Below are 19,382 nucleotides of genomic sequence, written 5' to 3' on the forward strand. Positions count from 1 at the left end.
TAACGCACCGATTTTTTAACGCGCCGTTTTTTAACGCTGTTTTTCACGCGCCGTTTTTTAAAGGCGTCGTATTTTTACGTTTTACGTGTCGGTTTTTTACGTTTTACGCCCCGGTTTTTTACGTTTTACGCGTCGGTTTTTTACGTTTTACGCGTCGGTTTTTTACGTTTTACGCGTCGGTTTTTTACGTTTTACGCGTCGGTTTTTTACGTTTTACGTGTCGGTTTTTTACGTTTTACGCCCCGGGTTTTTTACGTTAACATTTTTTTTTACATTTTACGCGCCAATTTTTACGTTAACGTTATTTTACGTTTTACACGTCGGTTTTTTACGTTTTACGCCCCGGTTTTTTACGTTTTACGTGTCGGTTTTTTACGTTTTATGCCCCGGTTTTTTACGTTTTACGTTAAACTTTTTACCTTTTACGTTAAACTTTTACATTTTACATGAAACTTTTTACGGTTTACGTTAAAATTTTTACGTTTTGCGTTAAACTTTTTAAGTTTTAGGTTTTAAGTTAAACTTTTTACGTTTTACGATTTACGTAAAACTTTTTACGTTTTACGATTTACGTAAAACTTTTTACGTTTTACGTTTTACGATTTACGTTAAACTTTTTACGTTTTACGTTTTACATTACACTTTTTACGTTTTACGTTAAAGTTTTTACGTTTTACGTTTTATGTTAAAAAAAATTGGTTTGCGTTAAAAAACTTTACGTTTTACATTAAAAAGTTTACGACTAAAAAAACCCGACAAAACAAATAAATAACCCGACTAAAAAAACAATAGACGACTCATTTAACAAAAAAACCCCAACATGAAAAACCCGACCAAACCTATAAAACCACAATGTAAATATAACAAAACATAGTGTTTTTGGGTCCAGAACCACCCATTTTTTCTTAAGGAACAACAAAACCCGCATGTACACATAACAAAACACCAAGTAAACCTACGAAACCCCAACGTAAAAACTAACAAAACCCGTAGGTAAACATAACAAAACACCAATTAAACCCGAAAGAAGCCGAGGCCAAACCGAGTACTAATATATCTATTAATCTTTTTTCTAGTTCTTGAGATTGCAACGACATGAATAATCTTAAATATATTACTCCGCCCCTAACTCGGTCCTTGAAACGTCTGCCGGAATCTCTGTTAGATACCATATATAAAAGGCTTACTTTAATGTATGTTCACAATTTATTAAAACACCCAAAAAATAACAAACCCATATGATAGTGTGCTGAAAAAAAAAGTAACCATTTGTATACTTTAACCTTTTAATGCCACATATGATAGTGGCTTTTTTTTTTTTAAGAAATGAGAATAGAATATGAAAGGAGTGGAGAGAGACAAAGACTGATCGCATTAAATGAAGAGAGAGATGAGGGATTTGACATTTGGGGTAAATGACTAAACTATCCTTTAAGGTGGCAGAATATAATTGGTGGAGAGTGGTTCTCACGGTTCTTACAACTGGGGATGGTTTTCATTTTAGCGGCTCCCTATATATATATATATATATATATATATATATATATATATATATATGACAAAGATCCGTTAGGAACCACCCTTTATTGCGAGAACCGCGAGAACCAGTGTGAACACAAACAGTAATACCTAAAAAAATCTAAAAAACACCCAAAAATTTTTTTTTTTATTTTTTTACTATTTTTTATATAAAAATCGCTACTTTTAGTATCCAAAAAAAAAAATTTTTTTTTTAAATTTTTTTTTTAAAAAAAAAAGTTTTTTTTTTGGCTACTAAAAGTAGCGATTTGAACATAAAAAATAGTAAAAAAATAAAAAAAAAATTTAGATTTTTTTTTGATTTTCTTTTGATTTTTTTAGATTTTTTAGGTTTTTTGGGGGGTTTAGTTTTTAGCATTTTAGCTTGGGGGTGGGGGAGGGGGGTTTAGGTTTTTTTTTTTGGGGGGGGGGGGGTGGGGGGGTTAGGTTTTTTTTAGGTTTTTTGAGGGTTTTAGTTTTTAGCATTTAGCTTTGTGGGGGGGAGGGTTAGGTTTTTTTTTTGGGGGGGGGGGGTTAGGTTTTTTTTTGGGGGGGGGGGTGGGGGGGTTTAGGTTTTTGGGGGGTGGGGGTTAGGGTTTTTTTAGGGTTTTTTTTAGGTTTTTTTTAGCTATTTTAGCTTGTGTTCACATTGGTTCTCGCGGTTCTCGCAATAAAGGTGGTTCTCGCATGAACCTTACCCTATATATATATATATATATATATATATATATATATATATATATATATGCAATTATTTAGTATATTTGGACATTTCAACTCAAATTATTGGGTGATATCGTCATCATGGTCCCAAAGTGTAGAAATTCCAAGACACCCATTATTTAACAAAATATATGTATAAAAATAATGAGATATTAAAGTATTACGTTAGCACCAATAAAAAAATAAAAAAAATAGTTGATACCGATGGGTGAGGGTGGCAGAATCATCAACTTAGATTCCATCAACCTTAATAAAACTTATACAACTTCACATTAATGAATTAAATATATTTAACAATTTCAATACTATTTTATATTAATATTTAGTGCAGTTGAAATAAAAACGATGCTCAATCTTGTGATGACGTTTGATCGCTAATTTTTTTTTATTTCATAATCTGTATTTGCATTTAATTTTTGGTGATTAAGTATTCGTATTATATTGAGGTTTTATTTTGGAATGATTTTATTTTACGATTAACAATTTAGAAGAATAATTTATCTTTACGTAAATTCAACATAAGTAATGCAATATACTCTTGTAAATTAAAGAAATACAACCATCAGAGCTATAATATATAACCTTAGAGACTTAGAAGCGTTAAATAGTGAAAAGAAATCAAATGCAACTTCACACTGAAATAGGTGATTTATTACTTGCATTACTCCAATTTCTTCAATGTCCTAGCATGCTAGTGAAGTGTTGCAAAACGCATCTATTTATCCCTATATTTTTGTATATTTTTCAATAAGTTTTGAGTGGTTTTTGGTCTTTATTAGCTTAAACTCAGATAATGTTGTATTTTGCAGGTGAACGTGTGCAAATGGAGCTTAAATGAGCTAAAATGAAGAAAAAAACGAGCACAATGGTGAAACCGGATGAAAAAAAAACAACTTTCTGGACAAAAGGCATGTTGGCGCGCCGCGAGACAAAAGGCTAAAAGCCATCGCGACACGCCTAGATTGGATAAGAGTTCAAGTTATTTACAATCATGCCACCGCGACAGTTTTGGACATTCTTGGTTCATTGGCGTGTCGCGAGCCAAATACAAGAAGCCGTTGCAACACACGATTGGCTTAAATGTCGGCAAAAAGTGTTTTAACTTCCATATAAACACATTGTTAACCCTAGACGCGTCTACTTCACAATATCCGAACTACAGAGCTTCTAGGTGATTTTAGCAAGGAGAAATCTTGGAGTTGAAGCGGTGTGGTTACATTTAACTGCTTTCGGTTAGATACTATTTTATGGTTTTTGGTTTGTCTTTGAATTTGAATACTTTGAACATGTTTACTGGATTTACTTGTTTTGAACTTGCTTTTGTGTTTGTTTTGAACATGAGTAAGCTAAGCTTTTTAGCTACCCAGACTTATTATTTGTTTTCGATTTTGGATATTTGAATGATTTGGCTTATGTTTTGGTAAAAAAGTGTTCTAATCAGGTTCTTATGTATATGCGTGCTTGACATCTAAATGTTTTTTGCATGTTCCACTAAATTCTAGTTTATTGATTGCGTATTGATGATCAAGGGTTGGTGATTTCGTTGACTTTGTGTTTTTGATAGAATCTCGTGGTTACTAGGCGTAGTAAACCCTAGGAACAAGTAATTAACTTATTCGATAATTTAGCATTCTACCATCTTTATCTTTGAGTCTGAGAGGAGATTAGATGTCGGTATGTCTAGGTTTATATATATTCGGGACCGTGGTCTGCACAAGAGTGAGTGACCCCTAACATGTCTATTTAGTTAGCATTTCATATTAGGAACCTCTTAGAATTGCTACCCCTTACTTCCTTTACACTTCCGGACTATATTGTTTCTGGTGGAACCCATAGGATATCCAGATTTAAGGTACCATTGCATTCGTTTAGAGAAACCGAAAATTGATCTGAACCCCAGACCGGTGAGTTCACACACTTACCTAGATACTAGATTGTGTCATGTTTGGAGAGTGATTCGACATCCAGTTTAGATCTAGATAGTATATTTTAAGGTCTCAGTAGCCAAATCCATTTGTCCAATCTCGTGAGTTGTGAGCGAGTTAACATGATTTTTGCCAGGTAGATGCTTTCTCATTAGTTGTTCTCATTAAAAGTCATTGTTTGATTGCTTGTTTGCGCGATTTGCATTCTTAGTTAGTTTTAGTAGTTAACAAAATCAATCATTCATCGCTAAACATCATTAGATTAGGACTCGATAGAGGTTTAGTATCAAGAGTTGCTACATTGTGTCCTTGGATTGATCATGTTATTCCCGACTTGACTACATAACGATCGGTACACTTGCCGATTATGTGTAGTTAAACTAGTGAGTCCTTTTAATTTGTGTTTTCAAAATATAAATAAACATTTTACACATCAGCCGGGTTACACAAATTGTATCAAAAAACTTTTTTTTTTTGTTAGATGGACTAGACGTGTAACTTTAAACTGAGAAATGAAATCGAACAACTATATACTTTTTATACGGCTAAACATGGAGATTGAATCCCTAACCTTCTACCACCCTAAACTCAATCTAAGTCACCAACACCACTAGGCTATTCCCAAGTGGATGTATTTCATAATGATTTTTTGCATATATACAAGGTTCGGTTCGATTCGGCTTGGTTAAAGTGGGTTAACGAAGATATCTGAGACATAACCATAACCATAATAAAATGATCGGTTAATCATATCCACTTAACCATAACTGATCAGTTAATCGATTTTCAATTAAATTTTTTGGTTAATGATTTAGTTGAGTTTTCAATTATGATATGATTTTTCTCACCCCTAAAACCGTATAAATACTTATGTATTTAAAAAAGAGAATGGTTAAAATTAGGGGTTTTCTAATGGTACACCCCCTGTCTATCCGCACACCTTTTCAATTCAATACGCATCGTATAGGTCTATACGATGCGTATTGAAATAAAGTAAAAGACATGGCAGACTGACAGGTGCAGGTTATGTCTAGCAGCGGGCTTGATACGCATCATATAGGCCTATACGATGCGTATCAGGGCACTGATTTTTTGAAGTTTATTTTTTGTTGTGTTGTGTCGGATGCGAACCCGAGAAACGAAAGGGATTTCGAGCAGTGGTCGATGACATGATAGATAAAGATCTTGACACGATCATATCCATTGTCAAGTATTAGACTAGATAGTCCAAGATGAAATATATTAAAACCATTCAAGCCCACCAGTCTACAATGTGTTATGGTGAGATTTTTCAAGTTTGCACAGTGGGAGAAAAGATCAGCACCCCTGTCAGTATTGTCCTTTAAATTCGCATAAACATATATTCATTTCATAACCTCCTCCTATAAATCAACCACAACTCACTCGAGACCGACCTCAGGATCACACATGTGGTAAACAAATACTAAGTGTATATTCAGATCTCTATTCGGTCATCTTTTCGAGCTTTTACACACGAATATGGGGTTCCCAATTTACGGAACATAAACCTAGATTGTCTAAATAAGCGCTTTTATCATGTGTCATATTAGATGCGTATCAAGGCACTGATTTTTTTAAGTTTATTTTTTGTTGTGTTGTGTCGAATGCGAACCCAAGAAACGTATTCTCTGGATCACACGTGGGAGAAACTAGGTAGGACTAGACCCCTGAAGTTGTCATGTGATAATCACACATGCCAATCACACGTGACAATTCATTTGATAAAATACGTGGGAGAAAAGACCAGCACCCTTGTCATTCCGTATTTTCTCCTTTTTCTAATTCTCGAACAATCTCGTAACGTATTCTATGTTTCTCTAAATCGTCTGTAAAATTATGTTTCTCTAATATGACACATGATAAAAGCGCTTCTTTAGACAATCTGGGATTATGTTCCGTTTTATGACACATGATACGGCATGCTTACCTTAATCACATCTTCCATGGAGTCACAGATCCGATAATAGGGCCCACGGATCTTATGCCCACCCGAGACCGACCTCTGGATCACACGTCGGAGAAAAGACCAGCTCCCTTGTCGTTCCGTATTTTCTCCTTTTCTAATTCTCGAAGAATCTCGTAACGTATTCTCTATTTCTCTAAATCATCTGTAAAATTATAAAAAAAGCAAACTAGTGGTTTCTGTAACCAATTGGGAACCACATATCTGCTTCAAGATTTACGTCTGATGTCCAAGTTTGATAACATTTGACTTCATCTGTGGCAGTCCAATGACTTTCTTCCCACGCGTCTACACCGTGATCTTCATATTCTTGGTTCAAGACCAACTCATCTTTATTGATCTTCATATTCTTGGTTCAATAATTCGTTCAATTTCGAGAAACGAAAGGGATTTCGAGTAGTTGGTTCAATAATCCGTCCAATATCAGCATTGTTTATCACCCTGTGTAAGCATTGGAAGCCCGACAAACAGTCTTGCAATTACATCTTCAATCGAGACCGCATTATTAATTATAATGAAGCAATGAAGATTGAATGTGCAAACCACAACCATTTTTTACTACGGAAACGGTGGCTATGGGAAATACAAACCCGACACGTCTTTTATGATGATTCGAAACATTCACGAACCACAATGGGCTCAGACTCATAATACTCTAATATGACACGTGATAAAAGCGATTCTTTAGACAATCTGGGATTATGTTCCGTTTTATGACACATGATACGGCACACTTACCTTAATCACGTCTTCCATGGTGTCACAGATCTGACAATAGGGCCCACAGATCTTATGCTCACCCGAGACCGACCTCTGGATCACACGTGGGAGAAAAGACCAGCACCCTTGTCGTTCCGTATTTTCTCCTTTTCTAATTCTCGAAGAATCTCGTAACGTGTTCTCTGTTTCTCTAAAACGTCTGTAAAATTATTAAAAAAAATATGCGGGCTTTCCATCCATATATTCCGTCCAACATATGACACATGATAAAAGCGCTTCTCTAGACAATCTGAGATTATGTTCCGTTTTATTACAGTCATGAGGTGGTTAAACCTTTCTAAAAGTAGAAACAAATAAAACAGAAGAAAGTGTTCCTTTTTTTTACCAAGCATGTCATCTGAAACAATTAACAGGACATTGTTAAAAGGGAGAATCTATTCGAACACCTAACATTAACAGTTTGTCTTTGTTACCAAGCATGTCATCTGAAACAATTAACAGGACATTGTTAACAAGGGGAATCTATTGGAACACCTGATCGAGAGAAACTTCTTCGAGCTAACTGCCGATATCTCATCCTTCTTATCTTGTTTGTGCGATTTACAAAAATAAGGATGCATTCCACGGTAAACGATGCAGCTGATGAAACCGAAGCTGTTATTTCGATTGTTCAGTACTTCCGAGACGATTCAAGTGAGTCCTAGAAGCAAGTGTCTGTCTATTCAATTGAGAGGAATCATTATATGCTTCTTTCCTGAAGCATGTTTGTGTCGAACAGTTTCTCCGTCGCTAATTTCTCCACTCACCGTGAAATCGAACAGTTTCTTAATAGATTATGCCCGATTTCAAAGCCGATTGAGGATTACGAGTGTTCTAGACTCGTTCAAGGCATCCTTGTTTGTGCGATTTACAAAAATAAGGACGCATTCCACGGTAAACGATGCAGCTGATGAAACCGAAGCTGTTATTTCGGTTGTTCAGTACTTCCGAGACGATTCAAGTGAGTCCTATGAAGCAAGTGTCTATCTATTCAATTGAGAGGAATCATTGCATTACATCCCCATTGAAAACAAGTGGTTGTAATGATGGAACCCTTGATTTGAAACACATTTTTGAGAAATTTATAGTTTAATACGCATCGTATAGGCCTATACAATGCGTATTAATCGATGAATTTACTGAAATACCCCTATTTTTCTGAAAAATTCAGGGGTATTTTTGAGAAAATTCAAAGTTTAATACGCATCGTATAGGCCTATACGATGCGTATTAAGCCGATATACGATACGACATAGACCTATACGATCGTATATGGCATTATTTCAAATTTAGCTTCATCGTGTTTCTCTTGGTTCGACGCGTATACATGTCGTTTTTTGCCGAACTTTAGCATATTTTGTCGTTTTATGACGTATACCTTCAACATAAGCCGTTTCGGTGCCGTTCGGTTGCGTGCGAATATTGTATTCTATGATTACGTACAGTTATGTTTGAAATCCACTTGTACTCCATAGTCCCGTGTTATATGTATACGTGTGTGGAAATATTGTTAGTCGCGTATTTTGACGTATTTTGACGTATTCTAACATATTAGTGCGTATTTAATAGTATTTTTGACGTATTTGAGCGTATTCTAACGTATTTTAGCTTATTTTAACTATTTTAGGGTATTTTTACGTATTTCGATGTATTTTAACGTATTTTCATGTATTTTTTTCGTAATATGACGTATATTAACATATTGCAGCGTATTTTAGCATATTTTCATGTGTTTTATCGTATTTTAACGCATTTTATCGTATTTTAACGTATTTTAGCGTATTTTTTGTATTTTAGAGTATTTTAGCTTATGTTGAAGGATAACGCAAACAAGTTCTCCACAGTTTGTTATTCAGATCTCTATTCGATCATCTTTCCAAACTACAACACACAATAAGTTTAACCTTTATAGTGTGTGATTTGACCAGGAAATGATTGGAGGTGATTTATACTTTTAATAAGCTGTCATAGTTGTCAAATTCGTTGTGTGCATTCATATTGTTTAGACAACAACTGATAATGAACGGATTGTTGGACTTCTTGTTCCAAATGCAGTTGTAGGATCCGTACTTAAAGGTCTCTCTAAAACATACCAACTGATTTAGATTTAAACAATGCACGCCTCAATTCATCTTTTTTACTCTTTTATTCGATTTCAGCAAATCTTTTCAATAATCAATACGCAACAAATCTTTGTGTAGTTATTCGGGATGTTTCGGATCATCATAGAAGACGAAACTTCAGCAACCATTTTTCCTTTTCCTTCAATTTTGAGAACATTCTCCGTAACATGAAGACGTGTCGGGTTCTTCTGCTAGTGGTTTCTGTATTGAACCGAGAATACGAAGTTCACAGTGCAAAGAGACCGCCTTATTAATTTAATTGAAGCAATGAAGATTGAATATGCAAACCGCAACCTTTTTTTACTACAGAAATGGTGGCTATGCGAAATAAAAACCACAATAGTTTGTGACTATGGGAAACACAAGTTTTCTTTTTGAACTTGATGGATGTCCGTTATCTCAAAGCTTCTCCTTACATTACTGATCTGGAATTAGAGAACCGTTGTGTATTTGCTTGCTGATCTGGAATTGGAGAATCGTTGTGTATCTGAATCAGGTTCTCAAACAAACACTACTAAAGATGAGTTGGTATTGAACCAAGAATATGAAGATCACGGTGCCGACACGTGGGAAGAAAGTCATTGGACTGCCACAGATGAAGTCAAATGTGATCAAACTTGGACATCAGACGTAAATCTTGAAGCAAATATGTGGTTCCCAATTTGCGGAACATAATCGTAGATTGTCTAGAAAAGCATTTTTATCATGTGTCATATGGTAACAAGAGTATGCTGTTCCAAGATCAATTCCAATTGCAGTTTTTTCAACTCTCCTGTTCCAAATGCAGCTGATGAAACCGGAGCTGTTATCTTGGTTGTTCAGTACTTTCGTGATAAATACAATGTTCATCTTCGCTATCCTTTGCTTTCTGCAGTCCAAGCAGGCACGGATGCTAAACGTACTGTTATTACATCCGAGACGATTCAAGTGGGTCATATGAAGCACGTGTTGATCTATTCAATTGAGAGGAATCATTGCATTACATCCCTGTTGAAAAACAGAATCGATAATTAGGGAAAATGGGGTTGAAAGATGATAACTCAACAGTAGAGAATCTCATTCTACAACTTCGATAAATTCAGGGGTATTCTCAAATAATGTTTCCAATATGTTTGAAGGCCGAAAATTGTCCAAAGTACTGTTTCTTCGTTCGCGTGATGGAAAGCTACTGCATGACAGGAAGCTACCCTGCAAAATTAAAAAATTAAATCTGCACATTCAATATGCATCGTATATGTGACAACCGGTGATTTACGGCCCCTAATTACGTGATTAACAAATGATTAACGCGATGATGAATAGTGTTTAAGACGCAAATTAACTTAATTAGGCCTTTGAAGTGCCTAGGAACGTCTATTCGACTTTACAGTGCGCGGACGGTGGTTTACAGAGAAACCTGCGAAACGATAAACGTCAACGGATTGAAACCGAACAGAATACTGACAATGCCGACAAATACGGATTTTCTACGAATATTTTATATTTTTTAATTAACGTTGTGAATTTATTTCGCTTCCGTACATCGCAAAACGCGCACAAGAACGAGAAAACGCGTCTGCAGAAAACGTACCGGTAACAAAATGGAAGCATCGGACACGCGCGTTACCTTCGAAACTTAAATATTTCGATATATTTTGTTTCGTAAATTAATTTTAACAGTCGTAGTTGAAACCGGATCGAAAAAAAAACGAATTTAAGACGACAACGGCGCGATTTTTCACGATTATTACCGTAACAGACAACAAACGCGCAAACATTGACTACCGACCCTAAAATTTCGCCTTTTAATACTAAATTTATATTTTACGAACATAGACGACGTTCGGGTCGTGTTAACAGGTTCGTGAGTGCGAGTGGGCTGTCTAAACGCAGGAAATGGGCTTGTAGGCCTCGGGCCTAAGCCCAAAGCCCATCATGTTAACCCAAGTATATAAGGGGCCTACCCCCTTTAATTATTGTTCATTTGAACAATCAAGAGCCAAACACCCCCTTCAATTTCTCTCGCTCTCTCTCTCTCTAGAACCGATTTCCGGCGAGAAGCCGGTGAGTCACCGGCGACGATGGCCGGCGACCGCGGCGGTGCGGCAACGAAGCCGCCGTAGGCGGCGGAGGTCCGGCGAAGTTCCAGTGTCGTTTTTCCGACCAAACACCCCTACCCCCACTAAACCGAACGTCCCCGACACGATGGCGGTGTACGTTTTCGAAGGATTAAAGCCATTTGAGCTCACGCGCAACTCCGGCGAAGCTCTGATCAAGGTTCCGGCGAACTCGTTTTGGACTTTTTCTTCCGTGCTTGCTTAGATCGGGACACTTGGAGTGTTTCTGCAAAGTTTCAAGAATTTTTATGTTCCGGCGAAACTCCGGTGAGTATTCCGACCAGATCCTATTTCGTTTTTCCTTATTTTTTTGGGTGTTCGGTTCGGTTCAGTCTTGGCTCCATATAGATGAGGTTGGTTTCGACTTGTGTTCGTTTCGGGTGGTGGTCGACGGTGTTGGTGGGACCCGGTGACGGCGGAGAGCCGACGACGATGGTGGGGGCGGTCGACGGCAGTGGTGGTGGCTCGGGTTCGGTTCGGGCAGGCGGTTCGGACGACTCAAACGAGTCAACTCAGTTGGCGAGTCGATTCGGGTTGGACGAGTTGGTTTGGTTCGGTGCGGGTCAAACCCGGTCAACCCGGGTCAAAGCAATCAGATTCGGGTGCGGGTCAGAAAGTTAAACACGGTCAACAGTGGCTTCGGTTCGGGTTCGGCACGGCCAGATCCAGTTTGGTGCAAGTTTAGTGCAGATGGGTCGACTTGGTCAAACCGAGTCGACTCGGTCAAACCTGGTCAACTCAACGAGTTGACTCGGTCAACTCAGTCAACGCCCGACGTGAAGATTGGTAAAGATTTTACGGCACGATTTAGTTCGTTATTTATATAGTTATATTTATTTCGTATGAAACGAGCTCGAATCGATTATATATAGTCCACATCTCAAAATATTCGACAAGATTTACATAAATATTGATTACGTTGTTTGAATATTGATTGATTTTGAAAAATAACGACAACTTGTGTTGTCGGGGCGTCCTAAAACAGAGGAAACTCTGCCCGTTTTCGAGAAAATCCGTAAAAATAAAACGAGATACATATTAGTTCAACGACACTTTATAATCTACCAAAAACGTCATCAACATTAACTATTTTATAAAATAAATATAATAACTTTTATATTTATTTTCAAACTTCTAACCACTCAGATTCTTTTATAAAAACAAATATAGTTTACATACTTATTTCGAACATCAAACAAATTCGGACATTCTTTATAAATAAGTCCAATTATTTATGTTTAGTTAAAGCATCGACGACTCGGAAAGCCTTTTGCAAATTAAATATAATTGATATATTTATTCAAACATCACAACTCGAAGACTCTATAAACTAAACATAACGCTAATATCTATTTTCAAACGTCAAAAGATCGACGATTAATTTATAAAATAAATATAACTATTATATTTATTTTAAACGATCATAACGCGAACACCTTATAAAAATAAATATAACTTTCTATATTTATTTCAAATAACAAACAACACGAATTCGCTTATACAAATACATATAGTTATGTATTTATTTTCCGACACGAACAAGTCGAAATCTTTTATAAAATAAATATACTCATATTTATTTTCAAACACGACAACTCAACGACTCTTTTATAAAATAAATATAACTTTTTATATTTATTTCAAAACGCCTAAACGGCATCAACATATACTTTGACGAATATATACGGGATGTAATATATGGCGCGCTTTGTTATATGATATTTTCATATAAATATTCTTTTTATACACGTACGACTTTTCGGGACGACAAGCGATTTCAATGATATATTTATATATTTTTATATAAATATTGATTTATTTTAAATCTCTCGAGAATCAAGTCTTTTCAAGACTTATTGATTATTAACGACATTAAGCGAAACTAAACGAGTATAACTTAATCATTTTCGATAAGTTAATAACTTACCGTCGAATCGTTCGACTAACGATTCGGTAGAGCTCGGTGACACATAGTTTAGTTACTGCGCTTATTTAGAAACTTATTAGATATTCTGTGTTAGGAATATTGTAGAATGCACGCTAGCAAGTCCAGTCTTGGAAACGACATCACGAAGTCTTAATTAGCTAGCTTACAAGGCAATTCAGGTGAGTTCATAACCCCACCTTTTTACGATTTTACATTTTTTTAAATGTTTTCGGGGTGGAAAGACATGCACGATTTTCAGAAACATACAAAGTTTTCGATAAACAAAGACTGTATATTTTTAGACAAAGCACGTTTTGCAAGAACATACAAAGTTTTGAACAAACGCAAAACTCGTATTTCTAAATCATATTACGAATGGATTTCGAGGAATTCAAATGATTTACGAAAGGTTGATACTAAACATACCGATTTTTACAAAACAAATGCGTATTTTCAAAATGTGAGTGATTTTCATAACTAGGGAGTTGGCCTTAGAGGCTGAGAGGTTCAGTCTTAGAGGCTGGGGAGGTTCAGCCTTAGAGGTTGAGGTAAAATACATGTTACAATTATTTAGGACATTTTTATACATGGTATGGTTAGCTTAAGGAGGGTTGGGACGTTCAGATCATGTGAGTCGTGGGTACAACACTTAAAGCCATTAATCCTCGTTGTTAGGACCGAGGGACACAAGAGTGATAGATCTATTTGGGTGTAGCGAGCCCACACCCGTGAGGTCAGGGTGACCCATAGAGGTGACTGTGTCTTACAGCCGACGCCCGGTACAAATTTGCTAGGTTTGAGTTTTCCTGCATCACTTCACACATACCAGTGGCTTTGTAACCCAGTGGTGATCTCTTTTTCCTTATTGCTACATACCAGGGATATTTATCATACACACTTACAAAATGCTTGATTTATACAAAATAAAAACCATGTTTTATACAAATTCAGAGTATAGGATTATACGGGCATAGAGTCAAAGTCAGGGTGGGCATTGACGGTTATACATACTTTACAAATACATGGTTTTACGAACATAACGCGTTACAAATATAAAGTTTCCATATAACTTGGCAAGAAAATGATTTCTAAGTTCGTTTTCTCAATATTATTTCACAAACCGGTTATTCAAAAGATTTATTTTAAATCTTTTACAAACAAACTATGAACTCGCTCAACTTTATGTTGACTTTTTCGCATGTTTCTTTCTCAGGTTGCTTTTCAAAGTCAAGGCACGGTTGGAATAGGAGAACCATTGGAGATACGAGTACTTAGTGGCGTTCGTTTTCTAGAAGTCTTAGCTTATTTTGCTTCCGTTGTGCAATGAAGATACCCGTCCAATCACGCCAATGCTCTGATATTTCGGGGTGTGACAGTATAGGCCTATACGATGCGTATTACTTTTTGGTAAGGGGACATTGTCAGCCTTTGGCAGACATAAAAGTTTGAACCCACCTCAATACGCATCGTATAGACCTATACGATACGTATTGAGGGTGTCGATTTAATCCCCAAGGTGTGCCAATGATACAACCCTAAAATTATCTTATATTTCACATTACACCATTACACCAATAAAGTATTATTGTTTATGTGTTTAATTATCACACCACTATTCAATTATTTTATTTTTGTACTTCAAATTCATTATGTATGTGACAACTTTATATCTCTAAATCCATTAGTTTTCTTTATGCATGTAATCTCCTTTATGATTCAACTAGAACTTGTGAAATTACTATTATATAACATAAAAATCCTCAATTCTCTAGCAAAATCTTTTCAAATCTTTTTTTAAAGGTGTAAATTATTCGCGAATGTTGGGAGGTCTAACATACGTTGTCTTAACCGGGTTCGCGCTAGAGAGCTCCCTCGCACAATAGATCCCCAATTTAAACCCCTCAATAAGAAACCCTATCACCCAAACTCAAACTTGAGACCTGAAGGGGAAAACTTATTTAAACCCACTATAAATGGAACTTAAATACCTGTGACCACCCGTAGAACTACAAAAAAGATTATGATATGATCATCATTCTTAAAATGTATTGATGACAAAAAGAAAATTCATCACCGCAAAATAAATGACCACTAAATATATTGTTAATGACAATCAATGAGAAAGCTTGGGTTTCTTTTAAATTTATTGTTTTCATTGTTCAAATATACACTATAAACGTAATATATGATTAAATTTGTCGAATTAATTTATCACGTTGCTAGTATTTTAATACCTAATTCATAAAGTCAACAATGAAAATAGCGTTGGGCGGTAGGATATATATCAGTAAAACCTCTACAGATTAATAATATTAGGACCGAAATATTTTATTAATTTAAAGAGATACGTATGACCTTTAAGTTTTCAAGTCTAATGTACATTCACAAATTAATTGAATGTGTCAAGTTCATTGTTTTCTAATACAAAAAGTTAGTTCATGGTACCAAAAAAAAAATAAATAAATAAACTAGAAAAACAAGTTTCAATGCACATTTCTTCATGTACTATACATTAAAAATTATCTTACAAAAGCAAGTTTCAATGCACATTATTTTTTACTAGACAATATTGGAATTTGGAATCTTTTAGTAATTATTAATTATAGTTTCGTTGGAATTAATATATATTTAGGATTTTTTTAAAGTTATTATCTTATTATGTTATCGATTTGGGTCAAATTTTGTACTGATCCTAAGTTGGGACTAGACAAATTATTAATTTCATCAAGGTTATTAATTTATTGAATATTAATTTGTAAAGGTTTTACTGTATATCTTAATAAGATTTGAAAGAAGTGGAACATAAATAAAACTTAGAGAGAAGATGGTATGTCACTTATGAAAATATAGGTACAATATTTTTCTTTAACGCGATGAATGTGTAGTAACTGTTCGTGTAATTAAATAAAATAAAACACCGGATTTTTATTTATTAAACCGATGGGAATAAACCCATGTTTTACAAAGGTAGCTTTAATATGGGATAAGCCCGAATATATGAAACAATGTTTTCTTAATTTAATTTAATTAATAAAATAAGCCACTTCTTTAAGCCTTTCGGTGCCGTATCATCACTTTTATTCCAATCTATTGTAATCACCTGAAACGCATTTTAAAAACATTTGGTCAGCAGAAAATACTGGTGAGTTCATTCATTTTTGTACAAAAACACATTTGTTATAATTCACAGTATTAAGAGCGATTACAATGTTTATATATCAACCAATTACCCTAATCGGTATTTGTCACTCGACCGTATCTGTGACTATAGTCATATGCTAACCCGTTGTCCAACGGTGACGGTTCTCAAGTAATGTATACAAAACCCCACATACCGGATGTAATTGAAGATTACAAAGACTTAATCCCTGTAATTATAACTTTGAAAATAAATAGGGTTTTGGAAACAATTTGGTAAAAAGAGAATGACTCACCTTGTTAGCATATAGTCTTGATTTAACAGGCCTTCTGATTCTAAGTCTTCTGATAACTAGGCATCTATCTTGATTGTAAGTGTATAGTGCAGAGTTTCTGGTAGTTAAACATTTAGTTTAACAGAGTGGAATACGTATTAGTGTTAAACCCAATCAAACCTAACGATGGTCACGAGATCAGAACCTTAACGAAATTCACAAAGTATAGTCTTATTTAGACAGCACTTTGGCATTCGTCCGTTGGTTTCCGAATCGATCGGACAGAATATCGTATTGGTGATTATTGGTTAGAACACCAACGTATAGAGAGAAGAATATAAGAAATGAGCAAGAAAGAATGAAATCCTAGGCTCTTATTTATAGGTAGGAAACATGAAATTTCTAGGAAGTTTCCTATATACTTTCTAGGAAATTACATATACTTTTCTAGGAAGTTACCTATATACTTTCTAGGAAGCTTCCTACCCACATATATATATATCCTCTTGCACCTTCCTCATATATATCTATTTTCATGTATATCTATTTAGGTGTTTAATTACTTAGTTAATTAATCTTACTTAGCTGATTAATTAATCTTACTTAGCTTAATTAATCGTACTTAACTGATTAATTAATCTTACTTAACTTAATTAATCTTACTTAACTGATTAATTTTCCTTAACGGTTTAATCAAGTAATTTACTTAGCCGATTAATTAAATAACGTAATTAGCTGATTAATTAACTTACTTAGCTTGCTTAACTGCTAAGTTTCCTTTCCTGTTAAGTTTCCTTAGCTATTAAGTTTCTTAACCGCTAAGTTTTCTTAACTGCTAAGTTTTCTTAACTGCTAAGTTTTACATAACCATTAAGTTTACTTAATCATTAAGTTTTCTGGTTTAGCAGCCTTCTGGTTATGAGTTCTAATTTCTAGATACACTCGAACTCGTACTAGAGTATTAACTCAATTCAACATTAACGATAATCACGAGATCAAAACCCTCACAATGAATGACAAAGTATAGCCAGATATTGGCAGCACTTAAACATCCATTGGATCGGTTTTACTCGATCGAATACAGTATCGTACCAGTGATTAGAGTTATTACCCTAATAATGGGCAGAGTTTCGGGTTTAGGGGGTATAATACCGGAGTATTATAGCATTATACGTTTATAGAGAGAGAAAAGAATTGAACGAATTGAAATGAAACCATCGGCTGCCATTTATAAGCTGATATTGGGGCGAGTCGCGGCCCGCGAAGCATATCAGCTTCTCCTTCGCGACCCGCGAGGGAGTCCGGGTCGGAGTGAAAGTTGCTGAGTCATGGTGTGGTCTTGACTCGTGGACGACACATGTCCCTCAAGCTTATCCGAAAACCCTAGGTCTGTCACGCCCCGCGAAGACCTTTGCTTAATTTGTCGCACCGCGCGACCGAGTGAAAAAATTTGTTTTTCTTGGATTTTTATGAAAAGTAAGGTTTTATGGGTTCGGGTTTTCATTTACGGAGCGTTTTAGGACATTTTGGTGCGAGTCGTTACACTTGAAAACATCATGACAAAGTAGGGGCTTGGGTTCATGGAAGAATTGCATAACGCCACTTGTTTGAACACAGAAATAGACTCAAAATTGGCGTTAATGCAAGACATGTTCAAATGGAGGCTTCAGAATCTTCAGGAACAAAAAGCCGATGAAGGTGAAGGTGATGACATGTATGAAGATCCAGATGAAGACTCCGAGGAAGAAGATGATTCAAGTGATGAATACTTTTCGGATAAAGTACCTTCTGACGAAGGGTTTTAATTTTTTGCTCTTCTGTGTAATCTCCTTTTTTAAGATAATTAAATGATATATTTCTCTATTTTGCAAAACGCCAAAAAAATACTACAAAAAGTTATTGCTTACAAAACGCCAGAAATAACAAAAAATATTTTTCCTGCTTAATATTTTATTTTCTCCGCTATTGTATTTTCTCATCTTGGTCTGCATAACGCCATTTAAAAAAAAGGCCAAAATTGGAAGATGGGACGTCTATCACCATAGAAACTGATAAAAGCTGATCAAAAAAGTAAATACAAACAGTAACTGAAAAGACGGTTACTTTATTACTATCATTTATTATAATAAAAAAATCTCGCATAAACTACGCGCCAAAAACTCCTATAAGAGAGGGGTCTACACACAATGAATTGACCACACCCAGAAAAACAAACGCCATGTTCTCTAGAAACCACTCACTTTAAAACGCCAAAAAAAGTTAGTTAAAATAACCATAGATGGCAAAGCTTTCACTGAATGGATTCTTCTCTGAGGGGGTTATCTTTATAATCTTTTGTTGAATGAGATGGACAAATATTCAAGAAAAAAAGACTGATGACAGTGATATGTCATCATATGAGCTTTGTTCTTGATGAATATAGGCATGACATAAAGGGATCAACAAAAGTGTAAAATGTTATTTTGGACTCCATTATTATAAATAGCATCAAGCAAGAGTTGATCTTCAATGACATGCAACCAAACAAGAATATCACACCAAAAAACAGAATGCCACTAAGAAGCTTCGTCTAAAAAAGACGGGGTTTATGTAGAAAAGTTGGCATCTAGCTAAGGTATTCAAAGGTTTAAAACGCCAAAACAAATTCAAGATAAGAGGCTGATGACAGTGAAGACTCAGATGAGAAATTAGATTACCATTTTTAATTTTTTTTCTTTTTCACTTTATGTTGTTTTGTTATCAAATTATCTGTTGTTTTGTTATCTAATTTTCTACAAATAAAATACATTATTATATAAAATGCCAAAAACTACAAACATCAAAACGCTAGTAGTATGAAAACTGTGAGAACGGGTGCTGGCAAAGCACCTTGTCAATGTATTAAACGCCAGAAAAAATGGCTAAACGCCATAAA

The sequence above is a fragment of the Helianthus annuus genome, chromosome 11 (genome assembly GCF_002127325.2).
Source record: "Helianthus annuus cultivar XRQ/B chromosome 11, HanXRQr2.0-SUNRISE, whole genome shotgun sequence".
Classification (NCBI taxonomy): domain Eukaryota; kingdom Viridiplantae; phylum Streptophyta; class Magnoliopsida; order Asterales; family Asteraceae; genus Helianthus; species Helianthus annuus.